The sequence below is a fragment of the Ammospiza caudacuta genome, chromosome 3, assembly GCF_027887145.1.
Source record: "Ammospiza caudacuta isolate bAmmCau1 chromosome 3, bAmmCau1.pri, whole genome shotgun sequence".
Lineage (NCBI taxonomy): Eukaryota > Metazoa > Chordata > Aves > Passeriformes > Passerellidae > Ammospiza > Ammospiza caudacuta.
Genome location: NC_080595.1, coordinates 34,173,415 through 34,192,091, shown reverse-complemented (window position 1 = coordinate 34,192,091; position 18,677 = coordinate 34,173,415).

Sequence of the window (18,677 nt, the reverse complement as noted above, 5' to 3'; positions counted from 1 at the left end):
TTTTGCAATTTCCAACTGGTACTTTTTGCACTGTTTTGATGTATTCCAAGAAAACCAGTGAAAATGGTGTAAATGTACTGTTCCTAGAGTGACTGTTGTCTTTTAAACAGTTGCTTTTCAAAACAGACATGATATTTTGTTACTGGAAAAGCAAAAAGAGTGTTGCAACCACGGTATTTAAATTTCAAACGTTTTTCATTAACTAAGGCCCTGAAGGGCAGAGAAGGAAGCTATTTGAAAGCAGAGCACAGACAAGAGAGGTGTGATCACTTTGTGTAAGCAGAGAGTCGTCTCACAGGTCATCACTTCACCAACAACCCCTGCGGACCTGCTTTGTCTTGCAGTCTTGGTGAGGAGGTGCAGCTCGCTGTTCCCCCTCATTCCACCAGGGGACACGTTCAAAGCACAACGCCAAGACGAGTCCCACAATAACCTTACTAGACCTAAACTCTGATGATGCCAAGAGTGTGACTGTGACAGTGACCAGCACAGGGGTATTTAATCTCCTTCCATTTCCACACATCTTGTTTTGGGAAGTATACCTCATAAAATGACATGGGAGCTGAAAGCTGACAGTGTCCATCAAATAGCAAAGTGCCTTGTTTATTGCCCACGCTCTCCCTAGCTGCAGTAAACTTGGATGCCCATATTAAGTATTTATCCATCTGAAAGTGTTGCACTGTCATTAGTTTAATTGAGGTGCAGGCATGTACCACAGTGATTGGCCTGGAAAGTACGAAAATGCAAAAGGCTGGGAGAATGGGGACAGTAAATAAGTGACAGTGTGCAATTATTATGCAAATTTTAGAGGAATGGTCATCACCAAATGAAACTTCCTTGGGGTGGATGCTGCTTTCAGTGGACTTAGAATCCACAACCCAAACAGGTTAAAGAAACTGCCTGATTCTTTTGGCCTAAAATGATATCAATTACAGGGCTCACAGAACACATTTGTGTGCCTTCCCTCATCCTCCTTGTATAACCCCAATATACACCTGAATGTGAAGTCTACTACCACCATCTTGAGCACTCTTTTACTGTAGCTATACAGCAAGTTTATGCTTTTGTTTAAGGATCATCCTTGTCTGGGTCTGTCCAGGGTTTTTGTTTGTTTGTTTTTCCACAGGGGAGAGATCCTAGGTTTACAGAAATTTTACATTCTTGTAGCCCTGACTAAATTAGGACAAGACTCCTGTCTTCCACCAGCACAGGTCACAGCACACAAGTCTCTGCACCAAATATCAGACACAAAGCCTTGGGGAAGAAGATGGTACATGAAACACTGACAGAGACCTTCACAGACTCAGAGTTTTCTCTCCCATTTTTGCCAGTTTTATTCCATCCTTGTTGCAATGAGCTATATCCTAAGTACATCCTCTCCATCATTTTAGTATATACTCCTATATCTCCAGGTCACTCACAGCGTGTCTGATCAGCCTGCTTTTCCTGGGTGTATGATGGTCTATGAGTCCTGGATGACTCCTCATTTTCTGGGCAAGGAGATTGAAAGGTGTGAAATAGTGCATGAGATTTCGAGTATGTGTTCACAGGCTACTTTTGGGTACATGCACCATTAGCTGAATCCCATTATCTTGGCCCTTGATCCAGCAAGAGCCTACAGGTAAGCAGATGAAACAACCCTGGCATGAAGAAATATCATATGCGATATCAGCAAGAGGCCAGGTAGAAAAGCACAAAGTATAGATGTGTCCACACAAAACTTTATACACTGTGGCTCATCCAAAGATTTTTACACAAGCCACTTTTTAAATAAATCCAGTGTATCAAAAGTGAACACTGACTTGCTGTAGTTCACTGTGTGAATTCAAAGTGTTTCAGGTTTGTAAGGAGAGGGTAGTACAAAAGCACAAATAGAATAAGCTGGCCATTAGGTAGCATTTGTCATGTGGCTGTGAATAACTGAGGCAAGCACGTGAGCAGCACATATGAGAGAGCCACAAAAGAAAGGAGGATCAGAGGGAATGTTAGAGCTTCTTCCTCTTTAGAATTTATTTAACCCACTGACTGCTCATTTGTTTAATTAGAAATAAAAGATTACTGAAAGACCTCCATAGTTCTTGGATGATACATTAAGAATACCTTAATGCAGCACTTTGGGTTGGTACCCTTTGAACTGAACATTGCTTTGGCATAATCCCAGTGCCTTCTACCAAGATTCTCCCCATTACAATAGAGCTGACTTTGCCCTCTCTTCCTGGGGCCACATAACTGTGCTCAGTAGTTATGAAAGGAATGTATGAAGCAGAAATTAAATAGAAAGAACAGTATGACTGCAGCTTCATGAATTTTACTCCAGTCCAAATGAACTTGGAAGGATTTCTAGGCAAGCTTTTAAAGTCAGGGAATATTAAGGCATCAGGTTTTTTGAGTCTATCAGCGCTGACACTGATTTAGTATTTTCTGTATCACTTTAAACACAAGAATTCATAGACAATCCGTCAGAATTTCAGAGGAGACTGTCCAAGCATTTTGAGGTCACAAATGTCTTGGAAACCAGATGTCCTCAATATCTGTGTGTTGTTTGCAGGTCAGAAGAGTTTCTTGTCCACTGAGAACCTTGCTTTGCCTCTGGTAACCTGATAGGGATTACTTGACCAAAGAGAATTGCTTCATATGTAGAGGTATTGCCAGTCCTGGTGAAGACCTGGGATCTTCTGAGGTTTGGAGCATTGCACACTGTGGGAACAACTTTACTGCACTGTGCTTTAAGGCCTTTGGAAAAGAACCAACAGGGGTGAAAAAAACGCCATGGCTCTGAGGGGCTCGATCACCCCTCCCCAGTGCAGTTTGCACAACTCGTGATGGGATGGCAGTGGGTATCTGTCAGCTGAGTCCCGCTTTCCCTTTCCTTCCACCTGTGCTGCCCCAGATAGGTTTGCATCTTTCCCCTGAGTCTGTGGAATCCTCTGTGTGAACACCATGGAGCCTTGATGCTCCTGTAAGATAAGCAGAAGGGTATGTGAGAGGCTGGATGGGTTCCAAACTACTCCCGGGGCAGCTCAAAGCAAAGCAGCTTGTGGCTCAAGAGATGGCAGCATTCAAAATACCTGGGCTCCCCTGAGCCAGGGGCTTGAGTTCCAACAGGGCCATTCCCAGTTACCTACGGCACTCCACGTATTTTCCTGCTTCTAATGCTTTAGATAGGGACATCACATCCTGAAGCTGTGCCTGCTTTGTATGCCTACAGCATGTTTTGAAGCACTATTGGTGAAAGCTGGGTTTTCCCCACTGATTCTCAGTAATGTTTGCACCAGGAATAATCCAAATATCTAACTGACAGGAATCCTAGATCTTCTGGGGAGTAAATTTTCTGGGGAGGTATTCAATAGATAAGATATGCTGCTATGTATATATCAATATTTACAATTTCTAGGACGAAATCTGGAGTGTCACCAAATAAGTGGAAGAAAACACACATATTTTGACAGTGCTGTGTAAGCACTTTGGGCATCATTTCTAATTTATAATGTGCTTTGGGATTAAAGGTGTCCTATAAATGTAAGATAATTATTAGTAACAGTATCTCTGCAAGTCCCAAAACAGTCAGCTACTAACAGATACAGGGTGTTCTGCATGTTTGTCAAACCAAACAGAACTACTACAGGGGAGTATTTCTTGTCTTTTATTAGAATGAAGCAGAGAAACAGTATGAACAAATATAATTAAAAATACCTTCTGGATTACATGTACCCTGATTGTTCTTGCAAGCCAGATATCAAATTTTGCACTGTTTTCTAGGGGTTGATTTTTACTCTATAGTTTTCATCTGATTTTACAGTCAGCATTACTTCAAGCTTATTACATTCGTAACACAATACAAAATACAACACCATTAATTTAATTTTATTTACGTTCCAGAGTTATTCAACTGGAATAAATTGAACACAATTTGATTGAAATTGTCCTGCAGGACTGACTTTAGGCACATTCAGCAAGAGTGCTTTATAAATAATGACAGCATTTAGTACACAAAAGACACCCTCTTGAACTGGAGGATTTGCAGGAGCTGTTATCCAATGAGGGAAAAGCAACAATGCCAAGCATTGGGCTAAGATGAACACTTCTCTGGAGCCCACTTCTAATTGCATGTGCCTTCAGAAGAGACCTTGGCTGGAGAGCATGATGACCACACACATAGAGCTCCTAGAGAAAGCAGTTCCTAACTTGAGTGTTTCACTAGCACAAAAGCATCAGCACTCTGTCAAACTCTTCAAGTGATGGAAAAGGAATGAGGAAGGATCATTGTTTTGTAGTCGCCCTCAGAAGTCCCAGTCAAGGACAGGTAAGCTGTTGTGAAGACACTTTGCAGAACCAAACAGACCATCCCTACCTTCCAGGTGTATGGAAAGGCCAGCAGGTGCATCTGGGCACACAGGGCAGTGGGTTGTTTGTTTGGGTTCTGTTTGTCAGTGTAAAAGAGAGTGGCCACACGGTTGGCAAGCTTTTCATAGGCAACACAGTACAGCAGTGTTTTCAACAGAGATTTGGAAAGATAATGAGGGTATTTTGCTGCTCTTTACCAAGATTCTTCTCAACAGCAGCAAGGAAAAAAGTCCAGAAGTTGTTTCTATAAAAATGTTAACAAGCGAGAAACAGAGACTGACAGAATGATGAGAAGGAGACAACATTGTCATAGCAAAGGAGAGCTCTTTGGCAGGGTGGGAAGGGGCTTGACAGGAAAGACAAATAGCTTGTGTTTGATGGAGTAAAGAAGAGGAATGTAGTAGAAAGGAGCAAAAAATGTGTAAAATCCTCAAACTGATGGATTAGGAGGATGGTCTTTATAGCAATATTTTGCAGGGATGTGCACAGACTGAAAATACACTTGGCAAGACCAAAGAGAAGGATGTTCCAGTAATCAAAATGCAAGACATTTGGATTTTAGCCAGGCTAGATAATGCCATCTGATGCTTTTTAATAGGAAGACTAGACTATTAGCAGCAACTTTCTTATCTTGCCTGGAAGTGAAAGGAAGAACTTTGAATTAGTTTTTCCTTGTGATTATCATTGGGTTTTGTTCCAAATTCTGACAGCCTGCAGCATCCATGAGACATTCCCATTCACATCTGTGGGAGGACATAGAATCATAGAATTATTCAGATTGGAAAATACCTTCAAGATCATCCATCAAGTCCGACCATTAACCCAACACTGTGAAGTCCAACACTAAAGCATGTCCTTAAGTGCCACATCTACACATCTTTCAAATAAGTTTAGGGATGATGACTCCATCACTTCCTTGGGCAGCCTGTTCCAATGCTTGACAACCCATTAGAGAAGGTTGAGGGACCTTTGGTGTCTTGCCACCTCTCTAACTGAGCTTGTGTAAGTCCTGAATGAGAGTTGGAAGATATTACTGTTAGGACAGGTAAGTGAGATTTGTTGGTGCTGATTTGGTGGTGTCTAATAGCTGGGCACTCAAGGTCAATCCTCTTATGGAACTAGCAGAAGAAAAAGGGAATTTTGTTTCAGACCACTGAGATATTTGTGATCCTTCAGTGAGATATTTGATTATGAAGGAACAGAATTGCTATGCTATACCAAACAAATGGACCATATAGTTTAATAATCCTGCTGTGACAGGGCCTGTAGAAACAATTCAGATTAAGTACAAGGAACCTAGCAGAAGACAAGTAGGGAATAACTTGCCAAAAGGGGAAGTTTCTTTTTCATTCTTATCAGTTAGCAACTCAGTTAGGCCCTGAAGCAAGTGGGCTTCCATAACAAAAGAAAATATGTATTGTACTTAATAAGAACATCCCCGATTACATTATCCATATAAATGTCTAATCCTTTTATTTAAATCCTACTAATCTCTTAGGCTTAATGTTATCTTATGGGAATGAGCTAATTAGGTATTGTATAAAATGTATTTCCTTTTAACAGTTTTATATGTGCTGTCTTTTATTTCTATTGAATGTTCCCTTGTCCTTGTATTCTGGGAGCATGAATACTATTTCTCCCTATTTCTTCTTCTTTCTACTACCCACATTTTTCACATCCCAGTCAGGAACCTCCTCTCTGATGTACGACTTCCAGTGTTTCCAGATGTTCCCCAGTCAAATACCACATTCAGATCACTTCGCAATTTCTGCCTCTTGTATCTGAGAGCCTTATTCATCTTTGCCAAACAGAAACCAGAGCAGGGAAAAAGGATTGTGCCATTGACCCAACCAAAGGCATTACCATTATTCCAGGCTGGTTTAGCCAATACTCTGAGCAGACTGGCATTATCTGCAAATAATGGAGAATCCACTGCACTCTCACAGTTCCTTTCCTGAGGCATTACAGTTCCTGGAAAACCCTGCAAGTGCCTGGGTACTCTCCACCACCACTTCCAGAGGCACTGTCCTATGCCTGCTCATGCAGGATGCCTCTGCCATTGCTCCAAACAGTTAAATAGTAGCCATGGCAGGGATTAAGGAGGTGTCTTGCTGCCAATTTTCACCAACTTTAAAACTGAGTGCTTATTCCTATGCTTTGTTTCCAGTTCTTTTGCCCAGGTGTTTGATGCTTCTTTTTCTCACCTTTCACCAACCTTGCCTTTTTAACAGTAACTTTGTGTGGGAGGGTTGATACGTGTTTTTAAATGACCAAATAAAATCTGACAATTTGTTCACATCCTGTACAACCCTGCAGTGGTACATGAAGTCATGATAGTAAAGCTTAGTTCTTACTAGACTGCATGGAGCAAAATATAGAAATTGTGAAGGATTTCTATATTCTGGATTCAGTACAATATTTATTCTGGCACTTACCCAAGCTTCTCCACATTGATTTTTTTTCTCGGAGCTTATACAGGAAGCCAAAAAACCTTTACATTGAACCCATAAGTAAACTGATCACAAGCCAAAGATAAGTCCTCTCTCTGCAGCTATCTGAACCATTATAGCAGCATTTATTGAGTGCCTTTATTTTTCTGGTTTTAATCTGCACAGTGCTGACAGCTCCAGAAAGATCTAATGGACTTCAATAGTGATGCAGTGCTCAACTTATATATAGCACCTGCCACACTAAGGCATCCCAGTAGACTTCCCAAATAATAGAGTTTAAAGCTTCTGCTTTCATAAGCCAAAGGCAAGGCTCAAGAGAACAAAATTAGGTTTAGCTTTTAAAATATTGACAAACTTGACATTATTAATTTCAAGAGGTGAATTCATCACTGCTGGAATCGATTGCAAGGGAGAAACCAGGGAAGGATCAGCAGAGACAGGTCACAACCATACACCTGCATGGGAACCCAGGAATGAAAACCTTTTGTTCAATGTGCAGCAATTGCATGTTTACAGCTGTTTAACCCACTGCAATTAAAATCAGTCCAGAAAAGCAACAAGAAGTCTGAAGTCAGACTTGCTGTATGTAATTTTGAGCTTTCATGCAGTACTGTCTGTGCTATTAGTCTCAAAGCATTCTACAACTTTTAAGAGGTTACATCTCCCTGAGAGCAAAAGCATTAAAGGCATTGCAAACCAAGACACATAAAGATCAAGTGATCTGTGGCAATTAATTCATAGTAGTACCAATAGCATAAACTCAGGAACTCAGATTCTTGGATTCCCCATCTATCACTTAGTCAACAAAGCTTCCTGAAACTCCAAGAGACCAATGTGTTCCATGAATGACTTCTCTTTCACTTTGGTCCTAATCCTAAGAATGGATGTATAGGTGTTATTAAGGCTAAGATATCATTAACAACTGAAGCTTTTAACTGGTATAAATCAGGTGTCATTTCCTTTCATCAGTAGGATTTCAAGCTTTGAAAGACAAGAAAGCAGAAGAACCAGATCTTGTGTTTTCTGAGCAGACCAGTCTTTCAGGAATAAATTAAACATGTCAGCAACAATTTGCAGACCACCTGAAGAAAGAATACAAGAAGATGATGAAATGTTTAGAACATTTATAAACACATTTAAACAGAACCTGGTAAAAGATTTTACCTCATTTCAACAGAATAGGAAACCTATTTCCTAGCTGTCTGCATGAGCTGATGGAAACTGCTTCTGAATGGTGACTACAAAGTTCAAAACAGGTCACACTTTCCAGCAGGAAACAGGGCACATTCTTACTTAGTGTTACAACTAATATATACTTATTTTTTGTTTCATATCTTTCAAAGTTAAATGCATTGTCAATTAATTACAGCTATTTTCTTATTCTCAAGTCACTTATCACATGTCTAATAAATCTATGAGCACCAATCAGTGCATCAAGCAACAAGTTCCCATTAGAAACTCCTTAAATATTTTTTTTATAATGGCAATAAATGTTGTTGATTCAGACAGCATAAGTAACTGCATCTTACTGATATTATGCAGAACTGAGCTTGGAATAAGGCATTTTTATTTCTCTGCTGTAAGATTGTCCTCTGTGATTTTCAAACCATTCTCAGACATTTTGCTGGCAGGCAAAAGGTGACATGTAAAATCAGCTACTGGAAGGAAATGGTATGACTGGGCAAAAAGTATGCACAAAAAAAGGCAAAAAGAGCTCTTCTCTGAAAGGGAAAGTTTATAACCAACCTCAGTGGAAAAAAATAGTCTGGGGATTCAAACTATTCTTATCATCCCAAAGGGGAGCTCCATCCTTCCCCAAGGTCATTCTCACTTTCTGCTTCCTATGAAGTCCATTTACAATCTTCTTCTGAATGTTTATTGAAGGTGTGAAGAGGGAAGTACGTCTGACTGAGCTATGTCTAGCTAGGAACCAATTTGCACCTTTCGTCTAATCCACAAATTTGCAGCATCACTTCTTTACACATATGGGCAGAGCATTTGACTGTGGAAACCAAAATGCTAACTTGGTGCCCTTGGGCTGTCCAAATTTTTTTTTTTTTTTTTTTTTTGCTGTCAGGACAATACAGCTGGGTAAGCCAGATAACAAATATCAAAGGCCCAGTTCTGTCACTTTGTGAAAATATGGGAGTACTGTCAGTGCTATCCCATGAAGAAGGTACATCTTTGGATTAAACAGATCCAAAATATGAAGTATTAGTGGATTTGGATGAGAAAGTGATGAAGAGATATGTCATCCCAAATGCCTAAGCCTCACAAAGATACAGCATAAAACATGAGGCACAGTCAAGCTCCCCTTGGTTCATGCATTAGCCTGCATGAGCTGGGAAAGGCAGTATAAGAAAAAAAAGGGTATGCTACCTTTCATATCCAAAGCTGGGGCAAATAGTCATTAAGAAGCTGTTGATGCTGGTACTGATAAAGGAGGAGACCAGTCTAGGCTGGGTCATGGAACAAAGGACCAGACAGCAAAGAGGACAAAGAATACTCAGTAGTATTATATAGGGATGACAATATCTAATAGGGTGGCACTTCCTGAGAGACACTGCTCCCTAGGCAGAGTTTGGTGGGGGACTGAGAAGCACCTTGCAGGAAGGAGAATGAATGATCACAGCTTTTTGCTAGGTTTTGTCAAGGGCTGGCATGGCATGAGACAACAAGAGAGGGGAAAGGAAGTTTAATAAATGGGTACTTTAGCCTGGGGCTTTTAGTAGTTTTGCACCTGTAGAGGATTTGATGTGTTTCATTCAGGAGCCCAGTACTTCTGGGCACTGTCACAACATAACCTACATAGGCAGTTCTGCCTTGATAGAGTTACCAGCCAGGAACAGGGAGCCAGAAGAGATCAATATATAATGTGGGAGTCATCGGCAAACCACCTGCTTAGCCAACGTCTTGCAGCCTGTCGCCTGAAATAGAATACAGAAGACTAACATGGTGCAAGAGATTCTGCACTAAATAACTATGGATTAAGCTACAGCTAACTACTGGTAGTTTGTCTCTCATCCATTTTTGTACTTACCTATGGCTGCTGTCCTCATGCATTTTACTTCAACCTCCAGAAAAAGAGAAAGCTAGACATAGACCTTTTGCAGGGGTATAAATTAGAGCCTAGGTTTCAGTGTAAGCTGAACCCAAACTGGACACAGTTGAAACCTAGACAGCAGAGTTTAATTTTAGTAGTCCTTCAATGCCATCACATCTCCTAAGCCTGTATTTTCCAGACTCTATTGCCCCTCCTTTTCCTCCAGCTTACTAGAAGCCACCTGCTTGTTTCTAGAAAAGCGGAAACTCAAAATATCACCCATTGCTTCACTGCTCAGAACTCTTCAACAGCCTGAAAAGACACTACCTGAATAGGCTTCTTGCTGGGCTGTGTGCTCAGTCCTGGGTGCTCACTTGTGAGAGAAGGGGAAACAATGTGGTTTGGGTAAGCACACTGACACCTGCATGGATGTCATGACACAGATGAAAACAGACATGGGAAGATGGCAAAGGAAAGGCTTGGCAAGATGTATGTCCTGCTTTGGGGCAGGTTAAACAGAATTACACCACCTCACTATCTGCTTTACAAGGCAATGTGCCACCACAGCAAGAGCTGCCATTAAACTGTCCCAGAGCAAGGTGACTGACAAGGCACATCAACAAGTGTTGATACAGGATCAAAGCAGAGAGAGCAGAGTCCTTGTGAGAGCCCTTGGCAACAGGGGGACCAAGAAAACAAGAGTAGACCTTGGGACAGATTGTGTGATTAAGTGGAGCTGGAGATAATTGTGTTTTAAAGATCTCCTGGGGAATTGGTTCAGAATAAATGCAGCAGCAGAACTGGATCTGTAGCTGTGTATACAGCAGCTGATGCATTTTTCAGCATAAGACAGGAAATGGAGAACCATGGTCTACAAGAGTTCATTTCTGTTGAGCAGGTCAGTGTGCTGATTCCAGTGATGCAACATTGTCCCACCCAGGCCATTACAGGGCTATACTGAAAGAAAACATTGACAGGAATACTAGTCTCCAAAGGTTATTGTTCACAGTCTGCTATTTGGAAATAATGCAGAAAGCTGGAGGAGAAATAACTTTTAACCATCTTCTGGTTCTTGGTTTCAACACTACCTGGATGTTCACCGTCTTTATTCCTTATTCCTGACTGGGTGCCTCCTTTTTTTTTTTTTTTTTTTTTTTTTTTTTTTTTTTTTTTATCAGAGGACAGACTTGCAACAAGCTCTGATATTCACAAGCAGGATGAATGTCCAACAGCTGCCAGCTAGCTCTCCCTATTCATTCATGTGATGATCAGTCAACAGGTGCTGAAATCTGTTGCCCATGCATGTGTACAAACTAGCAAAGCTTTGAACTCCTTAATGGAGCCATCTCCTGATCTTCTCATAGATGTTGTGCAGATGCACTGTGTTCCAGTAAAGATGAGCTGCTTCCAGTGGGCTTTGCTAGCAGCATGGCCATGCCTTCAGTGCACCAGATGTGTGCAGTAGCAGCAGCTCAAAATACAAAAACCACTGGCTCCCAGGTACTTAGATTTCAGCATTTTACTTCTGGGACCAGAGCAATGCAGTCTGCTTTTCTTTAAAAAGAGATACCCAGCTTTCAGTTTCGGCAGTACAGCCTCCCTTGTCTGGTTGCTGGAGCCCTTTGACCCAGTGCAGCCAAGGGCTGGGTGAACCACCCTGAGTGTGAGAGAGGCTATTGGCCCTCTGCAGGAAATCAGGATTGCCAGAAAGTGCAGGAGTAGAAGTGAGAGAGTCACAGCGTGTGGCCTTCTGGAAATAGGGAGGTGATGGGCCCATTCCAGAAATGCAGAGACAACTCTGAGAGTGAGTAATGACTATCAACACCTACTCCCAGTCATGCTCCTGAAGGACTTGTGACACCTTCTGATCCCAGAAGTGAATGAACTTACTTGGTAATCAAAGTCGGTAACAACAGTACTTCACTAATAAGCACATGCAGCTCACACCTCAGAGCTGTTGTCTATAAATTGCCTTCAAAACATAGTAGAAATTCCCGAATAGGGTTTTTCAAGATTTTTTTTTTTTACCAGGACAGCAGAAAGCTTTCTTCCTTAGTGAAATTATTAGACCTGCATTGACAGTCTTTATCCAGCCTTGACTATGGAAAACAGAATTGGAAAACAAAGCAGTTTGTCCCAGATCCCATTTTGAGGTGTTGAACTGTCACATTTTTTCAGAAATAGAAGTCATTACAGGCAAAGCCACTCTGACACTTTTCCCTTGGTCTTTTTAAACCTCTCATGTTAACTGCTGCTGGGGGGGGTTAATAAAGAAATTAATAAACTCAGCAGGTAACACAAATGACAGTCCCAGCAGCACAGACAAGCTTCAGGAAGATAATTGTGACAAGTAAGGGCTGGAGGATCCCTGCTCAGAAGTCTCTCTGTTTTTGTATTGCTTGCTAAGACCTCACTGATAACTTCTTCTTTCCTATCCTCCTGTTACTCCTTTCTCCATTGCTATGGTTTCTCCTTGTGGTATTTCACTGAACTATTTTCAGCTTGCTAACCATTGACCTGCCCCATGTTCCACCTCTTCCCGTCAGCAGCCTTCAAGATGTACCCTGTAAGCTGTTCCTCTGTTGAAAAGTTGTCTGTAAAATGCAATAATCTTCCTAAAACTGATATGCAAACCCCAACAGTGGTTTATTCATTCTCTCCTGCATGCATGGTTTAGACTTACAGGATCACCCAGTGTTTCATTTCTGTGCCAGCACTTGGCTCCCCACCTGAGTGTAGGCATTTGCACTGGTCTTCTAGCCAGACTCTTACTCCACTCACACCCTCAATTTATCCTACAAATCCACCCATTTGGAGCCCATACAGGCCAGACTCACTGCTGAAGTCAAAGATGCATTTGAGTTACTGGAATGGTAAGCTGAGCTTCAGAAAGTGAAGAAGCTGCAGTGAGCCCATTTCCATCTCCTCTCCCTACTCTGAGACCTCTACCTCCCCCACCCATACACAAACACTGACAGCCACTTTCCCTCCCACCTGCTCTTAAGAAATCCTCCCTCTCACAGCGGCTGTGCGACTCTAGGGCCACCAATGTACTTGGTGTGTGACAGGCTATAAAATCTGGGATGGAGAGTCCCAAAGACTTTGGGACTTTGGGACAAGGCTTGCCATGCCTGCTGCTCTGGGTAGGAAAAGGATGGCTGCTCCTTGTACTATGGGGAGATAGCATCTCCCTGCCTCCACCCAGCAGTGCCCCCACACCATGCAGACCATTCCTCTTTCTGCAATGCTGGTACCATCGACAGAGTTGTGCAGGAGCAAAGGCAGGATCAGCAGCAGGAGTTTCCCAGCTGCTCCCACTGGAGCTTGTGGTCATGAAGTTCAGGTGATGCAGCCTGTCTCTCATCCAGCCTGGTCTCCACTTTTTGTCCCAGCTACAATGTTGCTGCACAGACCAATTTCTTTCTCTTGCAGCTGGGCCAAGGTTTGTCACCATGGCTGGTATCTTGTCATAAGCATCTCCCTAACTACTGCTTCACTTCCAGACTCTGAGTTCTAACTCCCCCAGTTCCCTGGAAACCATCCTCTCATAGCTTGCTGCTTGGATTTCTTATCTGTTACTTTGCTGTCTAGGTTCTCCTCCAATTTCTCAACTGACTGAAACAAAATGTGGTTCCCCAGCTTCAGTGGTAGCCTGCTAGTGAAATGCTTTGCAGTTTGACAGAGGGGGGTACAGAAATCTGCTGAGTTTCTAGGGAAAATTTAAAGCCTCAGCATTCTCCTTACCTTCAACGAGCACCATTTCCTCACTCTCCAGAAAATACTCCAGCTCCTCCAAAGTGAAGTAGCAGTTCTGTCCTTCAGGTCAAGACTCCTTCAGATCTCAGTGTTTTCAGCCCAGGGAGAGGAGAATAGAGTATGCTGCCCCAGGTATGTTACTGCCAGAGGCAGGACAAGATTCTCCAGCAGCTCCTCACCAATTCACCTCCTTCTCAGTATCTGTCCAAGGCCAGTGGCTCTGGCCTGGGGAGCACTAAGCTGGTAAGGGGCCACCACCTGCTCCAGCCTTTCCTGCTTGTATGCTGCCATCACCTTGATGTGACAGGCAGAGTGTGAAACACATGGGGCTCTCTGGAGGTGAAACTCCCCACCTGGAGTCAGAAGGTGACACACATTTAACAGGATGGGCAGAAGGTTTGAGGACCACCACAAGCACTGGTCAGCCCAGCAGAGGCTGCTGTATGGTGTGATAGCTGTGGTTGGCTGCACAGCGTTCCTGCAAGTCCAGAAGTCTGCCCAGTCATTTCCAGCCCACAGCTGGAGAAATGCATCTCAGAGGAACAGCAAGGGAACTGAGCACAAATGTGGTAGCTCAGTTACATGGCATAAAGGAAAGCTGTCAGTGTGCACACACCAGGGGAAACTGTGCCATGGGTAAAACTGTTAACACTTTAAACTTGTTTTATAACAGCATCAGACAAATTTGAAACAGCTGCTCTGTAAGCTCTTCATTTCCAGTTGCAATGTATTTTTATTTCCTTGCTGTAAAAGAAATTGGTGCTGCTGCTGTTTACAAAATTACCCACGTGGCACTTATGACTTCTAACTTCTGATCTTGCTGTGATCACATGGATACCATCAACTGCAGGATCAGGGTTTGCTCTGCTAACATTGGTGCCACAGCCCTGGAGAAGCTAAATGCTGGATACATTATGGAGGGGAGCAGGCAGGGGCAGCAAGGGAGAACTGTCAGCTCTCATTTCATGTTCTCTAAGACCTTTTGTCATTGAACTACCGAACATTTTCTCATGACGCCAAGCAATTAAGCCTCCCTGACACTGGAGTGTTTATGAGGGAATTACTGCCCATCTCAGCTGTGCTCAGAAACACCAGGTCAGAAGTCAGAGAATTAATAAACCTGTTGAGGTGCCAAGAAATATGTTCAGTTGCTGCATCCCTAGGGCTGACATCTTCAGAGCAGTGGAGGAAAGAGCAGAAATAGTTATATTCAAATAGATTACCAGGGGCAGGCACCTTCCAATCTAATGAAGGTGAACTTTTTCATATTTATACAAGATGAGAGTTTTATAATGCTTCTTTATCTGTGTTGCAGTAGGACCCAGAAGACATAGGTGCAGACAAGAACCCTGTGCACAAGGCATTATGAAATTCCTGAAGACAGGTAAAGAAAACAGAAGAAATATATAAATATTACTAATATTCTACCTTTCCATTTGACCATATTATTTCAGCCTAAGCTGCTTTTTGAAATGGAAGGACATGTACAGTGCTTTATTCATTTTTATCCCTGCAATTTATAAACCAAGCAGCTGCAGCAATGATTTGAGATACTGCTGTTAAGCAAACCTGGACACTGTGGCAGAGGAAGCAGGTGCTGGGAGGTGTTTCTAGGAGCACCCAAGGCATGAGTTCTGCAAGAGAGACTCTGCATCGGTTGCTATATTGGGAGTTGAGCAATGTGAATGCTGTTACTAGATCTGCAGGTGCCTTCTTGTGTGACCCGAGGCAGCTTGTTTTACTATCCAAAGTTGCTTTCCTCCTGGTAAAATTGCTGTCAAAATGCTTACTTTTTTTTTTTTTTCTTTTAAGAAGTACTGGAGATTTGCTAAAAAGAACATTCAAAGGCTAAGATTGGTCTTTGCTGAGTCTGCTGTCCAGCACCAGGAAATGCCTAGCACAAATTCAGCATCATTACAGATTCATAAGTCTCCTGATTTCTAAAAATAATAGAAGTCTCACTTATATAGAACATAGAACCATTGCATCAATTGCATCATTGAGGTTGGAAAAGACCTTTAAAATCATTTTGTTCAACAGTCAACCCAGCATTGCTGCTAAGCCATGTCCCAAAGTACCACATCTACACATCTTTTAACATCTGCAGGTTTATTTTTGTGTGAGTGATTTCAGTATTAGTTGCTGTCACCATACTGTGTGAGGTCACTACTCAATTTTGTTTTCTAGGCATCCTCACTCCTTCTACTAAATTATGTCTAATATTCTGATTTTTTTATTTGAAATACATTATCTGACATTTTTAGACTAGCCTAGAATGTTTGTTTAATTGCACTCCAATTTTTCTATCTGTGCTTTTTTCCAAGTGCCCTAGATTACATAAGGGGCAGGAAGGGGAAGAAATACATGTCTGAAAAAATAGAAGTATTATTAATTGCCTCTGGGTTAGTCATAATAATGTAAATTGCGACTGGTTAAGAATTTTGTCTTTAACCTTGGACCTTCCATCCAGCCATTAATTGCAAAGAAATAGCACTCTCTTAGTCACAGTAATAGCAACAGCAGCAGTTTTGCATTTCTAAAACAACCATCCAATAAAGATTCCTTTTCCAGAGTGCCCATGAGATTGTTTCCATTTGAGAAAATGAAACTGAGGCACAGAGAGACTTAAAAGAATCAGAAGAATGTCTAAGTTCCAACTCCAAATTCTGTGTTGTAACTATTTAATATTGTCCTTTAGTTTTCAAGCTTATGTTTTATGTTTTAAAAAGACACAGCTACAAAACCTCCTAATCTGCATGACTCACAAATTCATAGATCATGGCTGATATTTTGATTTTTTTTTTTGCTTTGTCAACACAAGCGATGTTGAGAGCCAAGATGACCTCAGTTTGCTTTCTTTAATCTGGAGACTTCCTTGGAGCAGCAAAGAAAACTGAGTTGGATTCATTGAGGCCAAGCCAGAGGCTAAGGTGTGGGCACCTCTCTCTTCAGACAGCTTGCACTGACACCTACCTTAAACTAAATGAGTAAGCAAAGGCTGAGGCATTCAGCTGGATCACAACCTGCCAGGCCAGGTGCATACAAACCCCAAGGTATGCGTTTCAAATGCAGAAAATGAGGCGAGCTATGCAGCAAAGAGCAGGCACTTGCAAGCCTGGCAGCATCAGCCCCCATTCAGGCAGCCTTTGGCACAGATCAGTCACTTCTGGGATCAGATCTATGTTGCTGACTTGCTGCAGGTTAATGCCTTCATGGTCTGCAGTCCATGCCCTGGGCTCTAGTGAATCATCATAATTGTTCACTTTTATTGTTTGCTATGGCTAGAGCTCAGACATGTCCTCTCCACTACCCTTTCCCACATGCTCATTTTATTTCACAGCCTCAGTACAGGTTTTAACAAGAATGATCTTACGAAAGAAAAGACTTCTAAGATTAAGAATATCTGCCTGCTGAAGAGGAATTAAAAAGTGGTGATTATTTCAATCAGTTCAAGAGTCTCTCAAACAGACTGGCATCACGAGTCACTTTTATCATTTCATGGTAATTTAGATCTCAAGATGAGAAGGAAGATGTACAATACTTGTGACATTCTCCACCTGCTCCACTTTATGGTTGTGCAAATGTATTTCAGTTAGGCAATCATGTTTATACTAAAATAAACCACCCCCAAATGTTCTGATTATATATACCTCTATATAGAGGTACAACCTTTTCTAGCATAGTGAGAAAAAAAAGGGAGCTCTTGAGAAACAATGGTATTTAATTGATGCTTCTAAATTTGGTGGAATTGTGCCTCCTGATTCTGTGAGGTCTATTACCTCATCTAATCCTGCAATGGGGTCCTGCTGAGAATGAGCTAGAAATGAACCTCAGAGAGAGGTTAAAATCAGACTTTACCATGAGAACACTTTCTGCATATGTCCTAGGTATTTATCTCCTTAGAGAAATGTTTCTATTTTTTACTAAATTCTGTGTGTCCTGCTAGCAAATACCTTCTATTTTTGGGGACAATTTTAAGTAAGAATATATGATTATAATCTCTCCCCAAGTGGCCAGACAGTAAACATTAGATTTTTCAAGCATTTCAGCATCTGCAGCCTGTATTTTAGCTACTTTTCTCTGTATTCTCTGAATTGTCTGCAAAAATATGCCTGGAGAATAGCTGCAGGGTCACTCATTAAAAAGGATTAGCACCTTCCCCATGTCTTTCATGAATTCAGATACGCAGCACTAAAATTGCATGAGCTGTTTCTCTTGTTATGTACTTAAACTGTTGCTCACTATTCCAGGCACCACTCTTCTCCGAATTACCTTCCCATTACTCAGGAGGTTTTTCCCCCACCTAATGCATGTTTACAATGCATATTTGCTTCCAAAGGCTGAAACATGCTTTGCTGCATCTGGATCATTTGATAACTTTCTGCATATGAATATTCCCAGCCCTGGAACCAACTAATAGGCTACCTATCCCTCTGTGTATCTCCTAAGTGCTGTTCATCCATTTGTCTGTGGATGCTTGTACATTATTGAGAAAGCATCCAGGGCCTGGACTCTGGATCAAAAAAGCCACAGAAAATGTCAGCACTGAAACTCCTCAGGGGCCAGAGGGCTGTCTCAGGAGGAGATCTGTTGGAGGTTGGATCTGAATGGAGGTTGCAATGCCCTGTTCATGACAGCACTAATTTTAGATCAGCTGAACCAGTTTTCTCCTTGCCAGCCTCTAAAGAAGTGTCGCTCAGCTGTACTTCCCCTTGCTGCCACATTTCAACACAAAAACACTTTCTGGTGGTTGTAAATGGATGGATGTGATTAGCAGACACATGACACAAATCAAAACATTACAGGGTCTAGAAAAACAGGTACGGATTAACACACTGAATTTTCAGGAGACAATGCTGAACTAATACATTGGTAATTTTCTGTTGTCTAGACAAAGTGGGAAAGATCACAAATATACAAAAACAGGGTTGCAAAGGTCATACTTAAAAATAAAAAAGGCCAAAGACATTATTACAAACATGACATAAAATCAAAGCACATGCTCCCCTCTTCTGGATCCCATTGTATTCAGCTGCACTGTCATCCTGAAGGCTATCATGTGTGTGTCCCTGAGATTATTCTCC